The sequence below is a fragment of the Clupea harengus genome, chromosome 12 (assembly GCF_900700415.2).
Source record: "Clupea harengus chromosome 12, Ch_v2.0.2, whole genome shotgun sequence".
NCBI lineage: Eukaryota > Metazoa > Chordata > Actinopteri > Clupeiformes > Clupeidae > Clupea > Clupea harengus.
Genome location: NC_045163.1, coordinates 8,284,033 through 8,294,032, shown reverse-complemented (window position 1 = coordinate 8,294,032; position 10,000 = coordinate 8,284,033).

The window sequence follows — 10,000 nt, the reverse complement described above, 5'->3', positions numbered from 1 at the left end:
TATATAAAATAATGTGAATTCAGCAAGTATTTCCCCTTTTCTTTATTTAAAGGCTTAATTAACACCATTAATCTATTTGAAAATTGGAGGAGAAAATGGATAAGAATAATGGATTAATTGAGTCATTATTCATTTTAGGAGAGGTTATTCTTTCCTTTCTAATGACTAAATAATTCATGTATTCCCCCCCCCCCCCCCCCCCCAAAAACAATACTGCCCTTCCTGACAGTACAAACTGCAGTCATTCGAGGTTAATTTGTGTTTTGATGTGCAGATTCACTTGAGGATGACAGAGCACTTTTCTCTTACAGCACTTTGCATCTGATGCATATCTTATATGACATCACAAGAATCGTCCATCACCCATCAGCCATCTATGCTGTTCTAATATGCTCTCTATGCTGTTTTCTGAGTTCTGGTCCTGTGTGTCATGAACTGAAATAAATCCTTTAATTAATTAAAAATAGATCCTGTGATTTCTCCATGCTCACAAGCTTCCGTCCCTCAAACTCTGTGCATCTAAATCTCAATCAAATCTAAAAGTGAATCACGCCTAGACCAGTGTTGATTTAATTTTTTCACAGACAAATGGGAACCAGTATGTACTATAACTTAGTATTTCTCAAGCTTTCTCAGCTTTAACTGCTCAAACTGTGCCTACTGTTGTTCTGTATGGCAGGTTATGTGGTCTCACTGTAAACGTGACTATGCTGTACCAATCTGTCTATGTCATAACATATGCCAAGACGATACCTGGCAATCATCCTCCCTAATGTGTCCTGAAGTGCATTAATGGGGATGAAAAAGTCCTCAGAATGACACCTTTTTCAAAGGCTCTTTTCCTTTTGCATTAGTGAAATGATATGGGCTGATATCTCACTCACCAGAGGACCCCAGCCACACATGCAGAGCTCTTGAAAATGGCCTCATTATTTTGAAGAGTTGCAGCAGCCTGTCAAATTAGCTTTCTTAGGGATGAGATTTTTTAAATGTGACCAACGTGAATCATACAGATCCGTAGAAAAAGAAAATTGAGGAGGGGGGAGTATGAGCCAATGGCGTCGTCTGGTTTGTGCCTACAGAAATTAATTTCCCACTTTGAGCGGTTTGTCACTATGGAACTGAACACGGTCAGTAATAGAAGATGGGAGGTATCTTCAATAAACAGAGTGTTGTATTTTATCTTCAGTTAAGGTCTTATTGTCTCTGCCTCGGTCTTGTTGCTGTCAGTTCTTCAATTATTGTGCTTACTATACCAAATGCTAGCACACACTGTTAATCAGTGTGAGTAGAGCATGGATGTACGCAGATTGTGTACCGGTGAAACGGCTGAGAAGCAAACAGCCATATGCTGAGCCAGGAAAGCAAGGTGTATAAATGTCTATTTGCGTTCCAAGTCCGTCCGTTAGCAATGATAGCTTAGTTGTGCCTCCCTGTGGCTAGCATTTACATTTACATTTACATTTAGTCATTTAGCAGACGCTTTTGTCCAAAGCGACGTACAAGGGAGAGAATATTCAAGCTACGAGCAATAGAACCTGGTGTAACAATAAATAAATACTACTTTACATTAGAAATATAACAAAATGAAATAAAAAGAAAGAAAGAGCGCAGAAGTGTAACTGCTGTAATTGCAAGTTACGCACTAGTCGAAGTGCCAGTTAGGACGGGAAGTGCTCTCTGAAGAGTTGGGTCTTCAAAAGCTTCTTAAAGGTAGAGAGGGACGCCCCTGCTCTGGTAGTGCTGGGTAGTTCATTCCACCAACGTGGAACTACAAATGAGAATAGTCTGGACTGCCGTACTTGCACAGATGGCAGTGCCAAACGACGCTCACTAGAAGAGCGCAGCATCCTGGGTGTAACATTTGCCCTTACAAGAGCATTTAGGTAGGTGGGAGCAGAACCATCGAGCACTCTGTAGGCAAGCATAAGTGACTTGAACTTAATGCAAGCAGCTACCGGCAGCCAGTGGAGCTCAATGAGTAGCGGGGTGACGTGTGCCCTCTTCGGTTGGTTGAACACCAGACGCGCCGCCGCGTTCTGGATCATTTGTAGTGGTTTCACCACGCAAGCCGGCAGGCCCGTTAGGAGGGCGTTGCAGTAATCAAGGCGTGAATTCACCAAGGTTTGCACCAGCAGCTGGGTGGCATACTGGGTTAGGTACGGCCTGATTTTGCGGATGTTGAATAGCGCAAAGCGGCAGGACCTAGAGACAGAGGCAATGTGGTCCGTGAAAGTCAGAAAGAGGTTTCTTGCTGTTTTGGATGGAACAAGAGACAAGGAGTCAATATTGATGCTGATGTTGTGGTGGATGGCCTGTTTGGCTGGAAAGACCATCAGTTCCGTTTTGGCCAGGTTCAGCTGAAGGTGGTGGTTTTTCATCCATGTGGATATATCAGCAAGACAGTCCGAGATCCGCGCCGAGACAGTGGTGTCCTCAGGAGGGAAAGACAGAAACAGTTGAGTATCATCGGCATAGCAATGATAGGAAAAACCATGCGAGCGGATGATAGGGCCCAGCGAAGTGGTGTAAATGGCAAAGAGAAGTGGTCCCATCACCGAGCCTTGGGGCACCCCTGTGGTAAGGTGGTGAGGTACAGACAGCTGACCTTGCCATGACACATTGAACGAGCGCCCAGTGAGGTACGATTCAAACCAGGAGTGCGCCTTGCCAGAAATGCCCATACTTGACAGTATGGACAGAAGGATGCGGTGGTTGACTGTATCAAACGCAGCTGATAAATCAAGCAACACCAAACTAGCCTAGTCTTGTTGTGTTACATAGCCAAAGTTGGTCTGGTGGTGCAACAACCCCCAGAGTCAAGAAATACTCTTTTCTGATTGGCTGGCAGGTGTCCATTCAAATGTTTGATCACTGTTCTATATCAATGCTCCTTTCAAAGGATCCAAGCTGTTGTTTGTTTTCAATCAGCTTCGAATCCAACGCTTGGCAAGAAAATGGCCAAATATGACATTGTGGCAGTAGCTGTGAGTACCAGAAGTAGCATCTTGCACACTTACATTTTTTTTTTTTTTACCGTAAAAAGTAATTAAGATTTTAAAATTCTTGTTGTGGGTCATACTTTACCATTCATATGCTATAGTATAGTACATCCTTACTTTCTGTAAAGCCCAGTTTACACTGATGACCTATGGGGTCCTGATGAGGGTAATATCAGCCCATTTCAAGCCCAGCCCTTTAGCAAATATCCACCCTTCTATTTATTTAGCAGTAGCCGTGACTAATAATTACCCAGTTGGTGCCTGCATGATCTTCGAGCGGCTGGTTTCACACTGGCATGCAATGTCACCAGTGTTACAGAGAACCCAGAAAGCCCGTTTTCACATCTTTCAGACGGAGCGGGATGCATCTGGGTTGAGCTATGAGTTAAAAGAGGGCTCTAAAGGTCACCAACAGCAGTTTTCAATCGCATGAAGCTGAATGGCTTGCTGGCGCAATACAGTCCAAAAATAACAGTGCACTTAATAAAGAGGGGGCTGAGCAGAGGGAGGCGAAGAGAGGGAAAGACAGAGAGATGGGAAGGAGAACAATAGCATTTTTTTATTAGTATAAGCAATAAATCAAGGAAAGAAACACAGCTTGAAATCTTTGGAAAAGGTTACTCGCGGCATCAAAGGAGGCAGGCACTGTAAATATCACACTGTGGAGCTCCAATATTTTCTGATTTTTTCCTGTGGTTCAGTTGCTCCCCCCCTTCAAAATGTTATATTTGCTTTGCTCCACTTTGTATCACTTTATTGTCATAAATATCGCCATCTATAATGTGCAATGCCTATTAATAGTAATAATAATAGTATAATAATAATAATAATAATAACAACAACAACAAGAAGGAGACGTGCAGAATTTAAAATGAAATAGCTGTAAAACCATGCCATGTCGTTGCTTCATATCCGGCCCAGAACAAGCTTCTAATACATTTCAGCTGGCAGTGGACAGAACTACATCTTCCCCTTCACACCTGGACAAACTCACTATGGACGCTTAGTCATCACTGCAGCCTAGTTATGACATGAAAAAGAGGTCAGGAAATCTTTATGACAATACAGACTCCCTGAGTTATGTTAGGTCCCTGTGTTGTTTACATAATTGTGTTATCCTGAGGAGAGATATGGGATTGGTTGTGTCCTATGAACTAGGGGAGCTAAAAGAGCTAACTGTAAAAGCTAATTATCAAGACAATACTCAAGACACCTTTAAAGAACTTTATAGCATCTTAATAGAGATCTCTCGTCTCTTCAAATGAAAATGGAAGAATTGAATGTGATTATCAGTCTTAGAGGATACTACAGGTAAGGGAAGACTCATTCTAAATCAAATCACCAGCTTAATCTCCAATTCCAAACGGCCAAACTTTACCCAGTGGCATTTGTGTTGTTTCATCTGCTTGAATTGAATATCTCTACCATCTTCCTGCAAACTGGCAAATACGTCTGTGTGTTCAGATTCTCATCATGGGTTTCAGTAAGACAGGGCCCTCCCATATCTCAAGACATTCCAATTCTGTAGATTATAGGATACCAAAACATTTCTAGGAGGAACCACTTATTGCTTCACAGTGATGTGGACAGAAAAAAAACAGATGTATGGTTGCCATGACGCTGCCGAAAAATTGTGCTCCAGACACCACCAATAACATACACTTGTATGATGCTTTTACATTTTATTGTGAACGTAAAACATTTGAATATAAAAAACATTCTGTGGGTATGTTTAAAACAAAGAAATCAACCTTTTCAAATGTACCTGTCTTAGTGTGGACTAAGGCTTCTTGAGAATGCGATTCAAATCACAGAAAAGATTCCCATCTTTTTGTTCATACGTATATACCCATTCTAGTTACTCTATTTATCTCTATCTGTAGTGCGAACGCGGAATATAAACATTAATAAGCAATAGATTTTCTTTTAGTGTTTTTCCTTAGATGTGTCTCAGATACACTGTGAGACATATCACCCTGCCAATATTGAGTTCAGTCTGCTAGATATTTGTTTTGTTTGTTCCCACCATTGTGTAAATAAATGTGGAATCATGTCGAATGAGACTCCAACAGCAACGCCACGATCCTGCAGCACTGATGAAGCCTGAGCACTCGTTGGAAGGGGTGGGGGGGGGGGGGGGCATTTCCCTCCCCCCCTCTGTGTTCTGCTGCCATGCCGCGTTGAGCAGCTCCCTCGCCCAGCATGCTTAACACACCCGGCGCAGCTTGCCGAAACTATGCGTCTCAATTATCTCACAGTATCAATGTATCTCACAGGCGTCTTCAGGCACAACGCGCGGCATGGGTAATGTCAGAGACCCATAGCAGCAGCATGCTTTTAAGCATCCGCAACTACTGTGGCCTATCACTGCCCTGGGATGATTACACAAACAAATAACAGCTTGTTTGGAAATGCTGTGTTTCAGTCCAAATGGCTCTTGAGATTATGGGTCTGGACGCATTAAGTGTTGTTGTGACTATTCTTTTCAGGGAACAGCATCAAGTGAATAGTATAAATGGAGGGTGCTCTTAGTCCTCTTACACTTCTGTGACAGCTTAAATCAATGACTTCCAGTGTAGCTACACAATTTTTTTAGCAGTACCTCGTTGGATTTTAAAGTGTATATATAAGATGAATTTTGATAGAATGTAGTGGTTTTACAGTGATTTCAGCAACATTCAGTGACTGTACTACACTGGGACACAGCAAACACAACAGAGACAAGCATGATCAAATGAAAATAGAGTAATGGCACCCTTTCTTCTCTGCAGTCTTCGGCAGTTTAACCCCTGTTAATTATGCGATGCTCACGTGTGCAGAGGATGTGAAAGTCTGTTACGATCAATACCTGACAGCCAGCAACACAGGACCTGTTGTGCTTCCCTCGACACTAATTGCTGCTTGACCATAGCAGGAAGTAAGATCAGAGGGCTGCCGGGGGAAATAAATGAGACACTTGAGTAGGTGTGTGCGCGCTCCCAGTCAATCTCCTTGAACCAATCATATGGCCTCTGATTAGAGGTGTGAGAAAGTACACCTTTATGAGACTGGTCAGACAGAGCTTAGCTTTGCACTTGTGAACCCAAGAAGGAGTCTGCATCGTACTGTTATACTCCTCTCACTGACATCATTTAGGGATTTAAAGGAGTTTTGGTCTAAAACTAGCGAGCTACCTACCTAAAAAGCATGCAAAAGCAAACAATGCCAACAGCCCAGTCGGCACTGATAAAAAATGTCTACCTGGCAAGAAGCTGGCATCTTTTGGCAATATTACTGGTGCTGTGAAAGCTTTTCTTACGTTGTGGGGTGGTCCAACCCAAACCACAGAACTACATAGTGTGTAGCCTGGAAGACTAGTGGGAATGACGGGTGTGTCTATTTGTCCTTCACATGACCATATTCCATCAAAATTAATTTTAAGATGACACCAAAAGTTGTTGCAGATAAAAAACTCACCTCAAAAAGTGGCAAACTGTTGCATAGTGTTGCTTTTACAGGGGTGAACTATGAATATGCTTTTAACCTGACACTGCATTGCTTAACATGAGAAGAGAAGAGAGTTCACACCACTCCAATTTTGTCTTAAAGTGATTAAGCTTGGTGAAGACAGCTGTGAGGATGTTGCTAAGAAACTGATATTTAGTCAGAAGTTAATTAAGTGAGAGTTTTTCTGTCCCCAGTGCCCACACATTCTCCGTTTAGTTTGAATACGACAGTCTTAATCACGAGGCGTGTGGCCAGTTACTTAGCTAAAAAAAGATAGCAGCCTCCGTAACCCAGGAAAAGTAAGAGAGACGAGGTTACGCAAACACTTTAAGTCAAGTCAAGAGTCAAGTTCAAAGTTCTGAAAAAGTGAAGTACAAAAAAAAAACACCTTTCTATACAGCGGTCATCAGAGACTTATCTCAGTGAATCAATCAATCTGCGGCAGTTATTCATTATCATATAAAGCACCTGATCGAGAGGATCTGCTCTGGTTGCGGTGCCCTGATGCTATCGCACGCGCCGCTGGAGGACAATAGACAGTCGTGGAGATGACCAGCTGATAAGGGGCCTGTGATTAATCAACACGGAGTCTGACGTACTCCCACTTTAATCTCCCAGTGCCAGCGCTCTCGTGGCCCTCCTCCAGCACGGACAGAGGTGAAGATGAGGCACCTTTCCTTCTGCAGCTATCAGGACTCTCACCGGGACGTTTTTCTGAAGGCCGCCGTTCATAACAGGATAAGAGCCATAGCCCCGATTCCTGGGCTATCCACAGGAGGTAATTGCTGTGTTTGTGTGTGAAATGGAGGCAGCGCTGGAAGGGAACAGAGGGTACCAGCGGCAGAAGCAGAAGAGGCTGTGCACAAACACACACACACACACAAACACACACACACACACACACACACACATCTCAAAGGAGTATTTCATAAGGAGTCATCTCCTTTAATCACACAAATCGCATCTGATGAAAAGTACATCTTGTGGGGAGGAAAATATAAGCTGTTTTTCATGAAAAAGATGTGACTTATCCCTCTATCTGTCAACACAATGTTCCAGACTGTACTCTTCCCGAAAACTGTTCTGCCGTAAATATAATGATCACATCTATTCTATACATAATTTGTCCTTTTAGCATTTCGTTCCATTCCCTAATGCTGCCCAGAGAACAAAGGCAGATGACAGCACAGGTCTCACAAGATTATTGGTGTTTTAATTTCCTACAAGCAGAGATCCCCTTTTACCAACAGTAATAAAAAAAAACATGTCTTAATGCCACACTCACTCATTCAACAATTTAGTAGCATTGACATTTTACAGTTCAAACCTGTTCTTTTGGTTTTTGGTTCGGGCCCTCCGGCTGTGACTGACATCTGCTGCAGATGGGCATCCAGAATACAATTATGGCTCAAGCCACAGCCATCACTAGTCATCAGTATTCCCCAAGTACAGTTGAACGGCAGAGGGGCCAGATGATTTTGGCCATAATTAATGTCTTTAGGGGGGACCTGGGGCTGGCTGCTCGCTGTGAGATCTCTTTCATGACTCTTTTCAGTCACTGTTCATGAAACATGGCCCTGATCGGACCGCACAGGGAGATGGAGATGTCATGGCGATGACCATCACTGCCGTGTCTCTGTGTTGCTGAGCTTAATTGCTTACGTGTGCCGTGTGTAAGTCCAATAGTGAACTTCACCTCTGTTTGTTCTCTCTCACCTACTGTACTGGCATACAGGAAGTGGAGTACTTCAAGGAGTACAATTATTTCTTAATGTACATTATGAACGGTGAAGCCAGTGAATTCAACACCGAAACCTTACTAGTATAGCGAAATTCAAATATTCTCATCATGTCTGAAACACAATCTGTGTGCTGGGGACTAGATCACTGTTATATCTTCAACAGCTGCATGCCTGATTTTCTGATGTCTTAATCCTTTAAAATGACAGGTCTGAGAAATTCCACATAACACATTTTTTTTGCATTTTGTTGCATTTTCTTTCTTCTTAACTACACACTCTACTGTGTTCAGACACTGCAATTTTCTTGGCCTCTTCATCATTATTATTGTTATTTTACAACTGCTTGCCTCCAACTTTCTTTTCGGAACTTTGTTGCTAGGTAACCTGTTGCCATGTCGCTACCAAATTAACTGTGTGTGGACTGCTGTTGAAAAAGAAAGAAAAGAAAAGAATGGAATATAAAGGACCTGTGCTGAAAATGGCTCTGGTTGGTGGTGGTTTGGTGCACATGATTTTACTGCAGACACAGATAGGGAGTGTTTACAGTCAACCGTCTGACCCCAGCCAATCCTCTCCATCTGCACAGTCATTCAGCTGAGTGGGCATTATTAGGGGATTTATGACCCCTGAAATGACCTCTGGCTCGCGGGGGGATGTGGGCTGGGTACGGGCCGGCTGAGAGCCAGAGGAAGTGGACTGTTTGGGAAGGTGCCTGCAGTCTGAACCCGAAGTCCCAAGGGATAAACACCACCAGATTCAGTGAGCACTGCTGAGTTGGATTTTAAATTGCCTTGATTTAAACTTCTTTCACAACAAACACATAAACACATACACACACACACACACACACAGACACACACACACACACACACACACACACACACACACACACACACACACACACACACACATATGGAACAAGAAGCTATCTCAGAATGTGTTAAGTCTTACGTAACCCTTTGTCATGAACAATACAACAATAACTAATAAAAAAAAAAAAAGAGAAACGCCTTAAAAAACACCAAAGACATGGGATTCATTAAAAAAAAAAATACAGCACCAAAGTAAAACGCTGCATCGGAATTGGTTGATTGGTTGAAGCGGAACACCTGGGACAATCAGCTGTCAAATGGGGGATGCAGAGAGGAGACAGTAAAAGACACTCGCTGGAGACACTGAAATATCTTAACATACCTGGGGCTGGGACACAAATTAAGCTAACAGACACTCACTGTGAGGCTGTGAGTAAACAACGAGCAGAAGGAAGAGTTGTACAAAGTACTAATACACTCTTTATTTTCTTGCTTTAAGGAAACAAGATTTTCATTTTCACCACACGGCCAAGGTTGAAGTAATACATCACAGCTGTACAGGGAGGAGACATGAATGTCGTATTCATGGTATGTTGACCTTGCTTGGGAAACAATTTAAACTGCTGGAATTAATTTTGGGTCACATAGATAAATAGCCAGACAGACAGATAAACTGAGAGATAGATGGATGGATAGACAGACAGAGACATAAGCATGTAAACTGACAGAGCCAAACAGACAGACAGACAGTTGCTTGCCAATCAGCCTTTACTTGACCAAGTCGTCCTGCTGAGCACATCAAACAGCAGGTCCTACCCTTGAGCTCTGCTGGCTTCTGCTGGGAATATTGTGCTGTTCATGCAAGATAGGTAGGAGAGGTGATTGAGTCTTTCTGTGTGGATCAATAATACCCCCCATCATCCACCGACCAATCCCACACACCCTAACTTCCTTCTGC